General features: G+C 41.7%; 1 protein-coding gene across 2 annotated transcripts in view; it reads right to left on the reverse strand.

The window, feature by feature from the left end:
- Positions 1-15,748, reverse strand: part of TMEM45A (transmembrane protein 45A) — a 127,098-nt gene extending 111,350 nt beyond the window's left edge. Inside the window, exon 1 of one of the 2 annotated variants that reach the window (XM_040225913.1) lies at positions 15,412-15,748. The gene's annotated coding sequence lies outside the window, so the exon portion shown is untranslated. The remainder of the gene's footprint in view (positions 1-15,411) is intronic. The other variant, XM_040225904.1, reaches the window with a different exon arrangement.
- Between the last annotated feature and the right edge of the window lie 3,034 nt (positions 15,749-18,782).

Genomic DNA, 18,782 nt, shown 5'->3' on the forward strand with positions numbered 1-18,782 from the left:
TAATCCCTATCCTTCTGAAACTGTTTCCAAAAATTCCAGAGGGAGTAACACTTCCAAATTCATTCTACAAAGCCACTATCATCCTGATACCAAAACCATGACATCACAAAAAAAGAAAATTGCAGGCCAATATCACTGATGAACACAGATGTAAAAATCCTCAACAAAATTCTAGCAAAGAAAATTCAACAATATATTAAAAAGATGTACACCATGGCTGATTCATGTCAATGTATGGCAAAACCAATACAGTATTGTAAAGCAAAATAAAGTAAAAACAAAAATTTTTTAAAAAGATAATGCACCATGATCAAGTCAGGTTTATCCCCAGGGATGCAAGGATTTTTCAGTATACACAAATCAATCAATGTGATACTCTATATTAACAAATTAAAAGATGAAAACTATGTGATAATCTCAAGAGATGCAGAAAAAGCTTTCATCATAATTTAGCACCCATTTTTGATAAAAAGCTCTTCCAAAAATGGGCATAGAAGGAACCTACCTGTACATAATAAAAGTATTATACAACAAGCCCACAGCAAACATTATTCTCAACAGTGAAAAACTGAAAACATTCCTTCTAAGATCAGGAACTAGACAAGAGTGCCCACTCTCACCACTATTATTCAACACAGTTTTGGAAGTCCTAGCTATGGGAATCAGAGAAGAAAAAGAAATAAAAAAGGAATCCAGATTAGAAAAGAAGAAGTAAAATCCTCACTGTTTGCAGGTGACATGATACTATACATAGAAAACCCTAAAGATATTATCAAGATATTATAAAGTACTAGAGCTAATCAGTGAATTTGCAGGATATAAAATCAATACATAAAAATCATTTGCATTACTATACACTAGAAAGAGAAATTAAGTAATTAATCCCATTTACCACTGCAACAAAAACAATAAAATACCAAGGAATAAACCTATCTAAGGAGACAAAAGAGCTGTATACAGAAAACTGTAAGACACTGATGAAAGAAATCAAGGATGACATAAACAGATGGGGAGATATTCTATGCTCCTAGATTGGAAGAGTCAATACTGTGAAAATAACTATATTACCAACTGTAATCTACAGATTCAATGTAATCCCTATCAAGTTAACAATGGCATTTTTCAAAGAACTAGAACAAAAATTTTCACAATTGGTATAGAAACAAAAAAGACCCCAAATAGCAAAGCAATCTTGAGAAAAAGGAATGCAGCTGGAGGAATCAACCTCCCTGGCTCCAGACTATACTACAAAGCTACAGTCATCAAGACAGTATGGTACTGGCACAAAATCAGAAATATAGACCAATGGAACAAGATAAAAAGCCCAGAGATAAACCCACACACCTATGGGCACCTTATCTTTGACAAAGGAGGCAAGCTTTTGAATGGGGAAAAGAGTTGTTTCAATAAATGGTGCTTGGAGAATTGGAGAGCTATGTATAAAAGAATGAAACTAGAATACTTCCTAACACCATACACAAAGATAAACTCAAAATGGATTAAAGACCTAAATGTAAGACCAGAAACTATAAAAGTCTTAGAGGAAAACAGACAGAACACTGTATGACATAAATCACAGCAAGATTCTCTATGACCCACCTCCCAGAGTAATGGAAATAAAAACAAAAATAAACAAGTGGGACCTAATTAAACTTAAATACTTTTGCACAGCAAAGGAAACTATAAACAGGTGGAAAGACAACCCTCATAATGGGAGAAAATAATAGTAAATGAACCAACTGACAAAGGGTTAATTTTCAAAATATACAAGCAGCTCATAAAACTCAATCCCAGAAAAACAAATAACCCAATCAGAAAGTGGGCTAAAAAACCTAAACAGACATTTCCCCAAAGAAGACATACAGATGGCTAAAAAACATATGAAAAGATGCTCAACATCACTTATTATTAGAGAAATCCAAATCAAAACTACAATGAGATATCACCTCATACTGGTCAGAATGACCATCATCAAAAAATCCACAAACAATAAATGCTGGAGAGAGTGCAGAGGAAAGGAAACCCTCTTGCACTATTGGTGCGAATGTAAGTTGATTACAGCTACTCTGGAAGACAGTATGGAGATTCCTCAAAAAACTGCAAGTAGAACTACAATATGACCCAATAATTCCACTATCAGAATACTGGAGTGTGTTGCCATTTCCTCCTCCGGGGGATCTTTCCAACCCAGGGATCCAACCTGTGTCTCCAGCAGATCCTACATCGCAGGCAGATTCTTTACCACTGAGGCACCTGGGAAGCCCTAGGCATATACCCTGAGAAAACCAAAATTGAAAAAGGCACATGTACTCCAGTGTTCACTGCAGCACTATATACAACAGTTAGGACATGGAAGCAACCTAGATGTCCATCAACAGATGCATGGATAAAGAAACTGTGGTGTATATATATATATATACACACAATGGAGTATTAGCCAACTATGAAAAGGAACACATCTGAGTCAGTTCTAATGAGGTGGATGAACCTAGAGCCTATTATACAGAGTGAAGTAAGTCAGAAAGAGAAAAACAAATATTATATATTAAAGCATATATATGGGATCTAGAGAGATGGTAGCAAAGAACCTATTTGCAGGGCAGCAGTGGAGATGCATACATAGAGAAGAGACTTATGAACGCAGGCGGAGAGTAGAGAGGAAGGGGAAAGTGAGAGGAATGGAGAGAGTAACATGGAAGCATATACACTACCATATGTAAAATAGATATCTAATGGGAATTTGCTGTATGACTCAGGGAACTCAAACTGGGGCTTTGTAACAACCTAGAGTGTTCTTGCCTGGAGAATCCCAGGGACAGGGAACCCTGGTGGGCTGCCGTCTCTGGGGTCGCACAGAGTCGGACACGACTGAAGCGACTTAGCAGCAACACCAGCAGCAGCAGCAGCAGAGGGGTGGAAAGGGGTTGGAGGTGGGAGGGAGGTTCAAGAGGAAGCGGACATATGATACCTATGGCTGACTCATCTTGATATACAGCAGAGGCCAACACAATATTGTGAAGCAACTATCCTTCAATTAAAAATAAATTTATTTTTAAAAAATCTTGAAGAAGGACTTCTAGAGTGGCATGAAAATTTGATTTCCAATCCCCAAAATAATATACACAGAAAACAGGAGGAGAAGAATCCCAACTTAGCCTCTACTGAATCCTGTGCAGTTCCTGGGTAAATGAGATCCTGGAGAAAGCTGCCAACAGAAGGACAATTACGGGTTTTGGCAGAAGAGCATGAGAGTAGAGGGCAGAGACCAAGTGGGAGATGGAAGCAGAACTGAGACTGAAGCACTCAAAGGCTCCTGCCTGCTTCAAGGGTTTCCCATTGTCAAGCAGACTCTCATCTCAGGGAAAAGTAAGCTCCCATCTGAGAGGCAATCAGAATGTAACTGCTTATCAGGGCACAGTACTTTGACCCACTCACTCTACCCTTTCTTACTCATTATCACTCAAGCAGAAACAAATTAAAATAATACCAAAAGCAGAAAGAGTAAGGACCTAACAGAAGCAGAAGAGATTAAGAAGAGGTGGCAAGAATACACAGAAGAATTGTACAAAAAAATGTCTTTATGACCCAGATAACCATGATGGTGTAGTCACTCACCTAGAGCCGGATATCCTGGACTGGAAGTTAAGAGGGCCTTAGGAAGAATTGTTACTAAGAAAGCTAGTAGAGGTGACTGAATTCCAGCTAAGTTATTTCAAATCCTAAAAGGATGCTGTTAAAGTGCTGCACTCAATATGTCAGCAAATTTGGAAAACTCAGAAATGGCCACAAGACTGTAAAATGTCCGTTTTCATTCCAATCCCAAAGAAGGGCAATGCCAAAGAAACTCAAATACCATACAATTGCGCTCATTTCACATGCTATCAAGCTTATTCTCAAAATCCTTCAAGCCAAGCTTCAGCAGTACCTGAATGGAGAGCTTCCAGATGTACAAGCTGGGTTTCAAAGAGGCAGAGGAATCAGATATCAAACAGCCAACATTCACTGGATCATGCAGAAAGCAAGGGAATTCCAGAAAAACATCTAACTTCTGCTTCACTGAGTACACTAAAGCCTTTGACTGTGTGGACAACAACAAACTGAAGAAAATTCTTCAAGAGATGGGAGTAAAAGACCAGCTTTCCTGTCTCCTGGAGAAACCTGTATGCAGGTCAAGAAGCAACAGTTAGAACTAGACATGGAACAACAGACAGGTTCAAAACTGGGAAAGGAGTATGTCGAGGCTGTATATTGTCACCCTGCATGTTTAACTTAAATGCAGAGTACATCATGTGAAATGCTGAGCTGGATAAATCACAAGCTGGAATCAGGATTGCTGGGAGAAATATCAACAGTCTCAAAGATGCAGATGATATCAGTCTAATGGCAGCAAGTGAAGAGGAATTAAAGAGCTCCTTGATGAGAGTGAAAGAGGAAAGTAAAAAAGCTGGCTTCAAACTCAACATTAGAAAAACTAAGTAGCTTCTAATGTGAAAGGTTACATATTATGCAAATTAAGAACAACAGAGCACTTCCAATTGTGTGGCTTTCCTGGGCATCTTTCCTTCAAGCAATGCTCTAGAAATTCAGATCACATTCCTGTTGGAGGCCATCTTTAACACATGGACTCTATGTTCACCATAGAGGCAACAGAGAGGTGGTAGAGAAGGCTTAACTGGTTTAAACCAATCAGATGGCCCTACCTATACACAAGACAAATAGAAAATACAGTTGTGTGATCTGAAAGAAAAAAAACTAAGATCATGGCATCTGGTCCCATCACTTGGTGGCAAATAGAAGTGGGGAAAGTGGAAGTACTGGCAGATTTTCTTTTCTTGGTCTCCAAAATCATCACTGATGGTGACTACAGCCATGCAATTAAAAGGCACTTGCTCCTTGGAAGGAAAGTTATAACAAACCTAGACATCATATTAAAAAGCAGAGACATCACTTTGCTGACAAAGGTCTTTACAGTCAAATTTATGGTTTTTCTAGTAGTCATGAATGGATGTTGGTCCATAAAGAAGGCTGAGCACCGAAGAATTGATGCTTTCAAATTGCGGGCTGGAGAAGACTCTTCGGAGTCCCATAGACTGCAAGGAGATCATACCAGTAAAACCTAAAGAAAATCAACCCTGAATACTCTTTGGAAGGTCTGATGCTGAAGCTGAAGCTCCAATATGTCGGCCACCTAAGGTGAAGAGTCGACTCATTGGAAAAGACTGTGATGCTGGGAAAGACTGAAGGCAGGAGAAGGGGGACCACAGGGGATGAGATGGTAAGATAGCATCACCGACTCAATGGACATGAACCAAACTCAGTGGACAGCAAACTCCAGGGCGTAGTGGAAGACAGAGGAGCCTGGTGTGTTGCAGTTCGTGGAGTCACAAAGAGTCTGAACAACAACAACAACAATATGCCAAGAAGCAAAACCAGTTACACCTACCACAATTAACAACTGTTAGACTGTATCAAGTTCTTCTGTGCATTTCTCTCCAGAAACCACAATCTTTGTCCTTGACTACATCTTCCAAATAGGCTGAAGGTCCCAGACATGTGAAGGAAGACAGGAAATGGTCCTAAGCTCAAGTGAAGACAGAAAGCCTCACCCATGCTCTCCTCACCTCTCTCACTGGAATACACCAGAGAGAAACGAATCCGCCTCCAATCAATGCTGATTGAAAGGAAATGAAAGTGATAGACTTTTTCCATCTACCATCTAATGCTGTGGCTGCTGTTATTATTATATTATTATTATTAAACACTGCAAGTAAACAGTTTCTACCACAAGAACCATCATAGAGATCATGAGAATACTGACCAATATGCATCCCTGTATTCCTGCTGTAGTAACCCAACCCACAGTCCAGCCAACACTGGGAATAAAATTAAGGTTTTGGAAGACTTCTGATCAAGAGCCTCCTTTTCAGGTGAAAACGTGATCTTAAGACCTCTGCTTTAAAAGACAAACTGACTTCCCAATTTTTTCTAAGACTGACCCTTTAGCCCCAATCCTTCAAAGAAAGTAACATTTTCATCAAATGACAGTAGTGATATCTTGTCATTATCTTCAAGTAAGAGTGTTCTTACTTTCTTACAAATTGATCTGGGACACAGCGTTTTAAGAAACATATACTTTTCCACCATCCAAGAGACTTATAAGAAGAAAAGCCACCCATCTGCTCAGGCAGAATGGGAAAGGGTGGCAAGGTGCTTGGCACCAGCCAAACTGAAGAACACTTGTTTCTTCAAGTAGCAAAGCATTAAAGAAGAGATATCCAGAAGACAGGGTGTCAGACTGAACTTCTAGGCAGCAATGAATCAGCAAAACACACTTGGTGCTTGGTGACCAAATTAAAAATTACCTAATCTCGGAGGAGAAGAGACAGCCCAGGCTCGACGTCTAGAGGTCAGTTATGGACTCCCGGAGCATTAAGCTCATGCATGACCCCAGAGTAATCTCACTAACCCAACCTCAAACTGTGAGTAGCAAATTCAAGGTCTGACTCTTCAGCTTCAGTTCTAACACAACACTGGTACACTTCTGTTTAATTTCAGAGGCTTCTGGTTCTAGACCCTGGCTGAACTCACCCCTTACACCTGTCAGCAGATCTGGGACTCCCTGGTTTGGCCCTTACTGCTGCTCTCTAAGGTGTTTGGTTCCAAGTCACCCATCAGCCTTAGAGAATCAGCCCCACTTCACCAGCCATTGCTCCCAGCTCCAATGCTTGGGGCAGATACATGATGTACTGACTGAGCTTACCTTCCCACAAGCCAGTGCAGAAGTTGGAGTTACCAAACACAGGAAACATATTTAAAAAACAATAATAGAAATGAAAGAGGAACTGCTGTCTCAGAAGCCAAGATAAATATCAACCCAGACCATGGTTTGGCAGAGTAGGGCACGTTATGTACAAAATGTTACACTGAAGGATTCAACTGTTTGACTTCGTAATGGTACAAAAATGTGTGTGGAAATACACCTCTAGGTCAGTCAAGGATGGTGTATTTCATTTTAAACACAACTGCTTTACTATTTTGGGGTGCCAGATATTGTGAATTTTGTCTTTTTGGGCACTGGATATTTTTTTCATATTTCTAAATATTCTTGAGGTCAGTTCTGGGATGAGTAGGTGACCTGGGAGCAGTCTGATCCTCTCAGGTATCACTTTTTAATGATCTGTTAGGCATGTCGGGAGCAGTGATCAGTGTAGGACTAACTATTCCCCATTACTGAGGCCAGACCTTCCTGACTGTCCAGTACTCGTGAATTATACGTTTTCCAATCCGATTGGAGGGAATAAGCAGTATGCCCAGCCTTCTGTGACTGCAGGGCACTGCTCTCCACCCTCTCCCTCATCTTTGCACCCCTCCCGCCACTCTCCAGACTCCCGTAGTTGACTCACTTACTTTACGAACACGTGAGGGGCCTTCCCGCATGTCTCCAGCGACCCCTCTCTGTGCAGGTCTCTTGGTTCTGGAGCTCAGTCCTGTGAACTCTGGCTACCTTGGTTTCCTGGGCTCTCAGCTCCACCTCTCAGCTCAAGGAGTACGAGTTCCACGTGGGGCTCAGCCTGGGCCCTCTCCCAGGGATCAGCTGGAGCAGCTGGAGTGTTCACCTCTTTGTAATTCCCTGGATATCATTTCCCTCCCATTGCCTGATGACCAGTGTTTCACAACCCATATATTGCTTCATATATTTTATCTGATATTTTTTATTATTTCAGGATAAGAATAAATCTGGCCCTGTTACTCTATCTTGGGCAAAAACAGAAATTCTTTCAAATTCAGTCAACTTAGCACTCAACACCAATATTATTACACAGAAAAGATACAGCTTTAACCTGAGTTTTTCAGAATGAGAGTCTTGAGCCACCAGCCCAAGAATCTCCTAGAAAGCTTGATAAAAGACACATTCCTACTTCACATCCTCAGACTATTGAATATACTTTTTCTTTTTTTTGGCCACTAAAGGGATTCCCCAGAGAAGGCAATGGCAACCCACTCCAGTGTTCTTGCCTGGAGAATCCCAGGGACAGAGGAGCCTGGTGGGCTGCCGTCTATGGGGTCGCACAAGTCGGACACGACTGAAGTGACTTAGCAGCAGCGGCAGCAGCAAAGGGATTCCCAGGTGGCTCAGTGATAAAGAATCCACCTGCAAATGCAGAAGATGCAAGAGACACAGGTTCAATCCATGGGTTGGGAACATCCCCTGGAGTAGGAAATGGCAACCCATTCCAATATCTTTACCTGGAAAATTCCATAGACAGAGGAGCCTGGCAGGCTATAGTCCATGGGGTCACAAAGAGTTGGACATGACTGAGCATCAGCAGGCACACACACACCAAAAAAATTGAGAATTGTTTTCATTACCATGCCAGTTCATTAACAAAAGACAATAAAATCCTCTTCTGAAAGCTGGAAATCATTAGAATAGGTAATGGGTTTAAAAGGCCTGGAGAATACTGGAAGTCCAGCCTGAAATCATGTTGACCCTCCAATACCTCTTCCAGCTATATAAGCATGCTTTGTATAACCCATGTCTCTCCATGGCCACATGAGCAATTTTCAAGCAGCTGCCTTCTCACTCACTGCAACAGCAGTGCTCCATTTGGAAACTGGAAAGCAACGGTGAGATGGGGAAAGACTCATGACTGTCTCCACACAGATAGCCTCTGGATGGTAAGCGCCCAGGCCAAAGCCAAAGCTTTTTCCCAGAAAGTGTGTTTCTTCTCAACTCATTGAGTAACTGTCATGCTCTCCACCAATGAATTCTCATCAAAAACATCAACAATCACACTATCAATCTTTTATTTTCTAATCTCAAAAGCAATTGGAATGTCCCCTGTACCATCCTGACTCACACCAGCCCCATTTCTGGGGAAGGAAACAAACAGCCTAAAAGGCTTGTATAAGGTGTAAATACAATCTGGACATCATGAGGCCAAGTTTATCAGAGGAGAAGTAGGTTGCATTATTCGAGCAGTGTGTGAGAGTCACTCAGTCATGTCTGACTCTTTGAGACCCCACAGACTCCTCTGTCCATGGAATTCTCCAGGCAAAAATACTGGAGTGGGTTGCCATTCCCTTCTCCAAGGGATCTTCCCAACTCAAGGATTGAACCTTAGTCTCCTAAATTGCAGGCAGATTCTTTACCATCTGAGCTACCAGGGAAGCCCTATTTTAGCAGAGTTGCTCACAGATCTTCTCTGAGACTTGGTATTGGCCATCTCACTCATTTTGAAACTAGTGGCAAAGTTATTGCTACTGGAGAACATGAGAGAAGCACCATCCCAAGCCTGAGCTTGTAGATGAAAGAGCAAAACAAGTATCTCACACCTCAAATCATTATGTGGCCTCTACCTGAACCTACTTTTTTTATCCAAAGTCTGACTACATTTCATTAGCATTGGGAAAAGAGGAGGCAAGGAGGAGATGGGTGGATGAAGGCAGAGCCAGATTACCTTTCAGGCCATGGTGAATATCAAAAAGTGGCAACCAACAACAGGTGCTTCACTCCTGAGGATAATATTACACATGGCATAAAGCATACAGACACTGCAAGGAGGTTATCCTGTGTTTAAATCCTGATTTCATCACTGTGTGACCTTGGAAGAGTTACTTAACCTCTCTGGGCCTCAGTTATCTCATCTCTAAAATAATAATAGCTTCTACCCCATAAGGCATCCATGACGGTACCACAAGAAGAACCCTGAGAAGAGCTGACACCTAATAAACTGTCTCTCACTTAGCCATTAGTTGTTTGTGCCTCTTTCTGTGAAGAAAGAGCTTTAAAGTGTGATCACGGTCACATAAACTCTCTCCTCCATAAAACACAATACGGTTCACAAAGCCCCATTACATACAAGACTTCATGAATACTCTCTTAGAAGTAGAAGGAGAAAGGCCTGCTTTTCTGATGAGGAAAAGGAGGCTTAGTGTCTGTATGGGGTTTTCCCATTTGCCATAGGAGGATGATCTCATTCATCCTCATTGATTCATTCTTCTGCTGCCCGCAGTGGAAACAACAGTGGAAAAGTCACACAAGCAATAAGGAAAAAACCAGATCACCCTGTTCTCCCACAGTTTGTCTTCATGCCCTTGGTACACACAAACTGAGGGCAGAGAAGGAGGAGGAGAAGCGACCCCAGAGATGGAGACGCTGGGCTGTCAGTTCTCCTTCCTGCTGGCTTAAAGGTAAGAGCTTCTAGGCCCCTGACGCCAACACCGCCCATTCTTTCTCAACAAAACCTTCTCTCTCCTCCTTATTACTCCCTCTTCCTCAGGCCTTTGTCCTCAAGGTTCAGCTACCACATGATTTTGGTATGAGCATTTTTCATGACTTTTCCTTCTACATTAACATTTTTTAATGTTATTAAATTTTCATTATTTATTTAATACAAAGTGTCCCTAAATCTGTCCTAAATGTGTTCCTTACTACATGCGTCTCTCTATGCTGGCTTTTTCCCTCTTCCTGTAACAGATGTTGACAATTATTAGTCTGAATTATTTCTGGCTTATAGAGAGAGGAAGCGAGATTCAAATAACTGGAGAACAACTCTCTGATCTAAAGGAAGACTTTACATTTGAGTCTTCAAGTATAAAGGACACATCAAAAGAAAACAAGCTGTTAAAAAAATTTTTTTAAGTCCATACCTAGACATATCAAAGTGAAATTCAGAACTTTATACTTTGTTCATTTAAAGTGTGAGGATAGTAATTTAATACAGGGCTACCTGGAAATGAGGGATGTCATTTGAATTTTATGCAAGTAGTTGCTGTTTAGTTGCTATGCCATGTCCCACTCTTTTGGGACCCCATGAACTATAGCCCATCAGGCTTCTCTGTCCATGAGATTTTCAGGTGAGAACACTGGAGTGGGTTGCCATTTCCTTCTCCAGGGGATCTTTCCCACCCAGGGATCAAACCCACATCTCCTGTGGCTTCTGCACTGGCAGGCGGATTCTTTACCACTGAGCCACAAGGGAAGCCCTCATGGGGTTAAAGCCTCAAGAATAAAAATACCTTCACTAAATATCTAGAATAATGTTTGACTAGATGCCTGGATACTGTAGCCTGGACAAATTGACACAAAAAAGTAACTTTGCAGATGGAAATAACCCAAATGTCCATCAGCATTTGTTTTGGCTAAACAAACTGTGATATATACGTACAAAGAAAAATTATTAAGCTTTAAAAATAAATCAAATTATGACACTATAATCTGGGTGAACCTTGGAGACATATGCTAAGTGAAATAAGCCAGTCATAAAAAGACAAATATTGTAGAGTGTCACTTATATGAGATACCTAGAGTAGTCAGATGCATGAGAAAGAACGTAGAATGGTTGCTGCCACAGGCTGAGAGGACAGGGGAAGGTAATAGAGAGTTAAGGTTTAATGAGGACAGAGTTTCGATTTGATGAAAAAGTTCTGGAGACGCACAGTGGTGATGGTTGCACAAAAATGTGAATGCACTTGATGTCACTGAACTATACACTTAGAAATGGTTACAAAGCCAAATTTTATGTTATGTTTTTTACCACAGTAAAAAATGAACTGCTTACATGTATAGGCTTTAGTATGATGCAGACACCATGCTAAATGTTTTCTACTGATTTTCTCTTTTAGTGGCTTTGATATCCCCATTTTATAGGTAATAAAACCTCCAAGACAAAGTGTCTTACACTAGTAAGAAGCAAGTATCAGGTTGAAACCCTCAGTCTGACTCCAAAGTCCATGTGCTCAGTCAGTGTGCTAGACTGAAAAGAGTGACTACATTAAGTTAATAAGATAAAAAGAAAATTAAACTGTTTTTCAAGAAATATTTTAAAGTTGATTCACTATATTAAAAAATTTAAGATTGAATTCCCAAAATTCAAATCCAGACTGGGTATGACTAATAACAGGACTCCTCAAATAGTCCTACGTTGACCTTCACCATGAGAAGTTCTTATCCCAAAACCACAGTGTCTCTAGAAATAAGAAAAAAACAAACAAATAAACAAGGATTCACAAGTAACAGGAATAGAAAGTGTACCTGGCATCTGCCCCATTCTTCCACAAGCCTTGGGACATTTCATTGTTTCTCTGTATTTTCAAATAAAACTACTGTGGTTCTATTTATATTTTTAAATTATATTCATGTTTAGATCTACACCCATGAGTAGACTCTTGGAGAAGGACTGGAAGGATACAGACCAAACTACTAACAAAATTACTTCTGGAAAAACTAGTAGAAAGGGAAGAAGGCAGGTACTGCTACTGCTAAATCACTTCAGTCATGTCCGACTCTGTGCGACCCCATAGACGGCAGCCCATCAGGCTGCCCCGTCCCTGAGATTCTCCAGGCAAGAACACTGGAGTGGGTTGCCACTTCCTTCTCCAATGCATGACAGTGAAAGGTGAAAGTGAAGTCGCTCAGTCGTGTCCGACTCTTAGCAACCCCATGGACTGAAGCCTACCAGGCTCCTCCATCCATGGGATTTTCCAGGCAAGAGTACTGGAGTGGGGTGCCATTGCCTTCTCCAAAGGGGAAATCATTACTTTTGATGCTTGTGTACTCTGTTTCAGCTTTTTAAAGGCAACAGTGATTCACCTGATATTACTGAAAGTCTACCATAAGTCCAAGGTCTATGGTAGTTCTGTTCAATCAAGATGAAAAGACAGATGGTTATGTGTAATGAGCTCCATCTAAAAAACAAGTAAAACATCTCCAGGTGAGATGGCTGAATGGCATCTGGTGCAGTCCATGGGGCAGCAAGGAGTTGGACACAACTTAGCAACTGAACAACAACAATAAAACATGACCTGTCTGCATATGCAACACATCCATACACAAGACTCATGTCGATATTCTGGCCACTCCTGGGAAATTGTACCAACTGCACTTCTCCAAATGGTTTCCTCACTTCCAGTGATCCTCCTTGCATGGACTTCTTGACTACTTCTTCACATACCGCTCTGATGTATTATACCCAAGGCAGCACAGACTAATGGTTAAGGCTTGGGCTCTAGGGGATGCAAGAAGAATAAAAGAATCATCCAGGGGAAGAAGGACCTTAAAGATCTTTTTGCAGTTGATGGCACAGAGAAGGCCATAATGGCTCAAAGTCTTGCCCAAGGTGACACAGGTGGTCCACAGCAGCATCAGGGCCAGACCTGGGTTCCCTCTGACACAGCTCAATGCTTCTCAAGGAAGAGACAGCAGAGATCTCCAAACTGACTTTCCACTGAGGTGAATACTACAGGTCTTATCTTCTTCAACAATTGTACATCATAAGGTTATAAATATTACCATGTGAATGCTCGACTCTCTTAGCAACATAAAAAGGGCTTTCCAGCACACACTGTGTGTGTAGAGGGTTGGGGATGGGTGCAACAATCACAACCATGTCAAAGACTTTAGAGTGCAGCCTGCATCTGAAACGTAGCCTAAGTAATAATCCAGGATGCCAAACCACTTCAGCAGAGCTCCAAGACAGCCACCGCAAGAGTGATTCCAAGAGTGGGACCCAGACTCACTGGGCAGTCCTTCAAGGCCCTGAAGGGGGTGGGTTGGAGGTCACAGAAGCAGTGGAACAGATGGGGAGGGTGTGCTGGGCAAGGGGCAGAAACTGGACTCCAGAGATGGATCATTCCAGAGACACCTCCAACTATGCAACTGCCACCAGTTCAGCTTGCCACTTCTTACCAATCTTACCTCCCAAGCCTCTCCTCCACAGGCTTTCCCCACCACCCTATCCTACCTCCCCCTCTCCCACTTTCTATCTTTCCGTCTACTAACTTCTCATGAATTATCCCTATCACAATACAATGTCCTGAGGATAGATTCACACTTTCTAGCCTCAATGCTTTTGTCCATGCTTTCCCTTCCTCCTAGAATGCCTGCCACCTTCTGTTCTAGGATTCCTTTCCCCTCAACCAAAGCTGTTTGTCAAAATCTTTCCCAGAAATGCCAACCTTCCTATAAAACCATCCTATAAGTTCTCTTTCCCAGAACCTTCTGGATCTTTCTAAGGTGCTTGATAAATTCTACCTCACTCTCCTCTCCAAACTTTCTCTCCCTTACAGCCATACACAAGGCCCCATTAACAACTGGTCTGCACTCAGTAAACCCTAGGTGCTAGTGTAGAGGTCAGAACGGTGGCTGGGAAAACAAGTGCAGCAGGAGAAGCCGAGAAGGGAGCCGGTGATAAGTAATATTATCTCCATATACAGAGGATGGAACTGAGGTAAGATGGGCTGAGTAACTTGCTCAAGATCAAACAAGAGGGTTTTGAATTGAACCAGACCAACTTGCTCTGCAACACTGCTCCTTCTAAACTTCCAGCCCTGAAAACCACTTCAACTCTTCTAATCACAGTGTGGAATGCTTTTCTGAATCAAAAACGCACTTGCAATTAAGACACCTACTGCTTTCTAAGTCAGAAATTAAAGATTAATTCTGGCCACAAATGCCACAATAGTAAATAATATCTGATAAAGCCTCAAATCTAAAACATTACTTAAACAGAGACAATTGTAGATGTCTAAGATAGAATGAGCCTCAGGCCATTCACCTAGCTCAATATTTGCCAACATTTCCATTTCTAAATCCTGAAATAAATATCAGAATTATGTGGAAGCACAAAGACCTAACAACCACTCTGAATATTATTTTGATGTAATTATGGGATTAATACATAACATTGATGTTATTTACTGATGTACATAGGGATGTACATAGTGGTCTGTACATAGTGGTCATAATATAACATTATTGATGTAGAGAGTGGTACATAGTGCGATTAGTATATAACATTATTGGTGTACACAGTGGATGCACAGCATCTCTAAACACACATGGTTAATGTGTTTTTTAATGATCAAGGAAGAATTTGTGCCTACCACTATGAGCAGGAGAATACAGAAAAGACATTGAGTTTCATTCACATGTAAGTGAAACAGTAACTACCTATAATAATTCAGGGTTTAAATAATTTAATATTAAACATCTTATTAAAAGAAAGTAAAAGTTTCGTTAGTTGTGAATAACCCAGATAACTTTTCAATCCTCTACCAAAACAGAGTGTAGGGGATGGATAAAAATACGGGCTCTACAAATGTATACACTGTTCTCACAGAGAGAAAACAGAAAAATAAAGTTATCGGTCGTTCAACTTTGAAGTTAGAAGCGGCTTTTAACAGGAAAGCAGTTAAATTTCTGTTCCCAGGAAATTTTTAAAAAATAGCATACAGATGCCCCAAAACTAAAGTGTTACCAAGGAAGTAAAGGAAACGAAGTCTGTTCATTTTGTGGCAGCTAGCGGCATTCTCTCCCTGATGAAGAGAGGGCTAGTGAGAATAGGAAAAGACGCAGGGTAGAGATCACAGAGCGATAAACAGGATATCCAACACATATCCAAAACTTACCCAACTCAGTCTTAATACTAGTTTTCCCACTTTGCCAGTTTTAAATCAGACAGCTGCTGGGCTTTCGTTGTTGCTGTTTCTGTCCTTTGGATCCCAGAGCCCCAAGAACGTTTAACAAGTAGGATGGGATCTGGCCCCCTCTCGCATTAGAGGGGAAAAGTTTTAAACTTGGATTCCAGGTTGCTTCATTGGGAAAATGAATAATAATAAGTGGCTGCAAGGAGAGAACGTGGGAGACGTGCTCAGCTGACGTCGGCCCGAGAAGGGGCAGCACAATTCCCCAGCGCAGCTGTCCAGATGTGTCTCATCTGATTCCCTCGCGGGGCATGAGTCTAGGCGGCCGCCGCTAGCAGAAGCTCCAGCTCATTGGTCTCTGGGACTCCTCGCTTGCCCCCTATTGGCGGGTCAGCCCGCCACTCCCGCGGGCCTCAAGCCCCGTCCCCCGCCCCCCGGGCTCTCTCGCTGCATCCTTGGGAAGAACCTGGAAGTGGAGCGCGGGTGCTGATGTGGCACTCGGCGGCCACTGCGGGGCCGGGAGGGGCCCGGGCCGAGAGGGGTCTTTCCGCACCAGGGCTAGTCCCGGCCCTGTTTCCTTTTACTCCCACCCTTTCAGGTGGTTAGGCTGGTTTCTTTAAACAGTGTGATTGCAACCCGTCCTTGGGATGAAATTATAGGCGCGCCACGCGCTGACTTAAATCCCCAACATTTCCGAGTGGAAGGGACTGGGGCTCCGAGATGCCCACGCCCCCAAAGGGCCTCAAACCACGTCTCAGAACTTCACTCTCCCCTCTTGATCCTGGGAGCAAAAAATGAAATTCAAAAGCCTTTTTCATGGGGACAGTATTCTTTTGTTGGAGGAAAACAACTTAATGAACCCTTCACTGAAGTCCTCATTAACTAGAGAAGTTGTTCTTTCTGCAGAAAGGCCCAGGGTTGATTATGCGAGAGATTTGGAAGACTTGGTTAGTTTCAGCTGGGTGATGGTAGTTGTAGGAAAATGAAAAAACTTTGTTTTGTTCTGTGAGAATGTAAACAGGACAGCAAAACGATGCTTTGATCCTGGGGAAACTGTTGAAAGATTGATTAGTTGGGGGGAGTGTCTGCAAACCAATCACCTTTACAATTTGAGGATGTTGACAGAAATGTGACCTCATTGAAACATTAAGATGGCAAGAGCTACAGCACTGAGCCACACACCATGAACTGTGCCAAGTCTTCACTAAGTTGCTTTACCTGCATTATCATGTGTAATTCTTACAGCCACCCTATGAAGTAGATATTAAAATTATCTCCACTTTCAGATGAGGCTACCAAGACACAGACAAGGCAGTCTATCGTAGCACACCACCAAGTTTTCCAATATGTGTTCACATCATGCGTACATAAATTTTCAGGCCATTTGCCAGGAGAAGGTGGGTCAGAGTTTATTATTATGAGTGCCTCTGCCTTCTGATGTCCAAAGCTTTCACTTTGTAGATGATGTATTCTTGGTTGGTCTATTTGTTAACTATTGCTGTTTAACAGATTACCACAAATTTTGGTAGCTTGAAACACCACACATTTACTCTTGCAGTTTTTAAAGGTCAGAAGTTGGGGCATGGCTTAAGTGGATTCTGTGCTCAGCATCTCACAAGGCTGCCCTCACCATATCTGTCAGATACATTCTCATCTGGAGGCTCGAGGAGGGAAGAATCTGCTTCCAGGCTCTCTTGGGTTGTTGGCAGGCTTCATTTCTTTGCGGCTGTAGCTCTGCATCCCCTGCTTCTTTGTAGATGTCAGCTAGCAGCTGCCCTTGCCTCCTAGAGACTAGTCTCAACCTCCTGAAGTTCCTGGATGCCAGGAGGTGGAGCGCCTGGGGTCCTCCTTAGGGTCTGTCTGCCACAGTGGACTAGTCAGACACCTCAAGTCTTTATAGCCCTGATTTCCATGTTATCTCTCCTCGGCAAGCCCTCCAAAAATTCAGGGTCCCATTTACCAAGGAAAAGAAATACATGAGTAGATTCACAATACTCAGTCACTCTAGCAGTCAAGAAAACTCACGAAGGAAGCTTGGCCCTTGAAATTCATCATGAGTTTGGCTTTCTGGAACATTTGTAATCTGATAATGGTACACCTTTAATTCAAAAGTTATTCAACAATGGCCTGACAGTCAAGGTATATGATCAACCTTCTACACTCATTACCATCAACAGGTATCTTACATTGTTGACCACTGACATGGCTTCCTCAAAAATCTACTAAAAAAAAAAAAAAGAGAGAGAGAGACTTCTGGGGAGGAAGATGGAGTAGATACAATTTTCCCTGTTTCTCCTGCTAGTATAACCACAAACCCTGACTTTACATATAAACAAATATAAGATGATTTTGAAGGGTTGAAAGAAGAAGGCAGAGAGGCTTAGAATCTAGGGACCAAAGGAATGTCATGATCATGAGTTCCTTGATCCAGACTTGGACCCCAGCAAGAGCTCTGCAAAATGTTTAAGGAAGAATTAACACCAAATCTACATAATGTCTTTCAGAAAATAGGAGAGAACCCTTTCCAACTGACTTTGGCAAGACAGAATTTCTCTGAAGCAAAACCAAAGAAACAAAGCATAAAAAAGAAAACAACAGACCAATAAATACCCCTAATGAATATAGATGCAAAAATATTAGCAAATAGAACTAAGCAATATATAAAAATTATTATACACCATTAGCAAGTTGGGTTTTTTCCCCAGGGATGCAGGGCTTATCTAATTAAAAAACTAACCAATATGATCCATGACATTCATAGACTAAATAAAAATTACACAAATGTATCAGTTGATGCATGGATCATGACAAACTGTGAAAAATTCTTCAAGAGATGGAAATACCAGACCACCTGATCTGCCTCTTGAGAAATCTATATGCAGGTCAGGAAGCAACAGTTAGAACTAGACATGGAACAACAGACTGGTTCCAAACCAGGAAAGGAGTACATCAGGGCTGTATATTGTCACCCTTCTTATTTAACTTATATTCAGAGTACATCACAAGAAATGCCATGCTGCATGAAGCACAAGCTGGAATCAAGATTGTGGGAGAAATATCAATAACCTAAGATATGCAGATGATGCCACACTTATGGCAGGAAGTGAAGAGGAACTAAATAGCCTCTTGATGAAAGTGAAAGAGGAGAGTGAAAAGCTGGCTTAAAACTCAACATTCGGAAAACTGAGATCATGGCAGTTAGCCCCATCACTTCATGGCAAATAGATGGGGAAACAGTGACAGATTTGATTTTGGGGGGCTCCAAAATCAGGTGACTGCAGCCATGAAATTAAAAGACACTTGCTCCTTGGAAGAAAAGTTATGACCAAACTAGACAGCATGTTAAAAAGCAGAGA

The sequence above is a fragment of the Oryx dammah genome, unplaced genomic scaffold, assembly GCF_014754425.2.
Source record: "Oryx dammah isolate SB20612 unplaced genomic scaffold, SCBI_Odam_1.1 HiC_scaffold_2, whole genome shotgun sequence".
NCBI lineage: Eukaryota > Metazoa > Chordata > Mammalia > Artiodactyla > Bovidae > Oryx > Oryx dammah.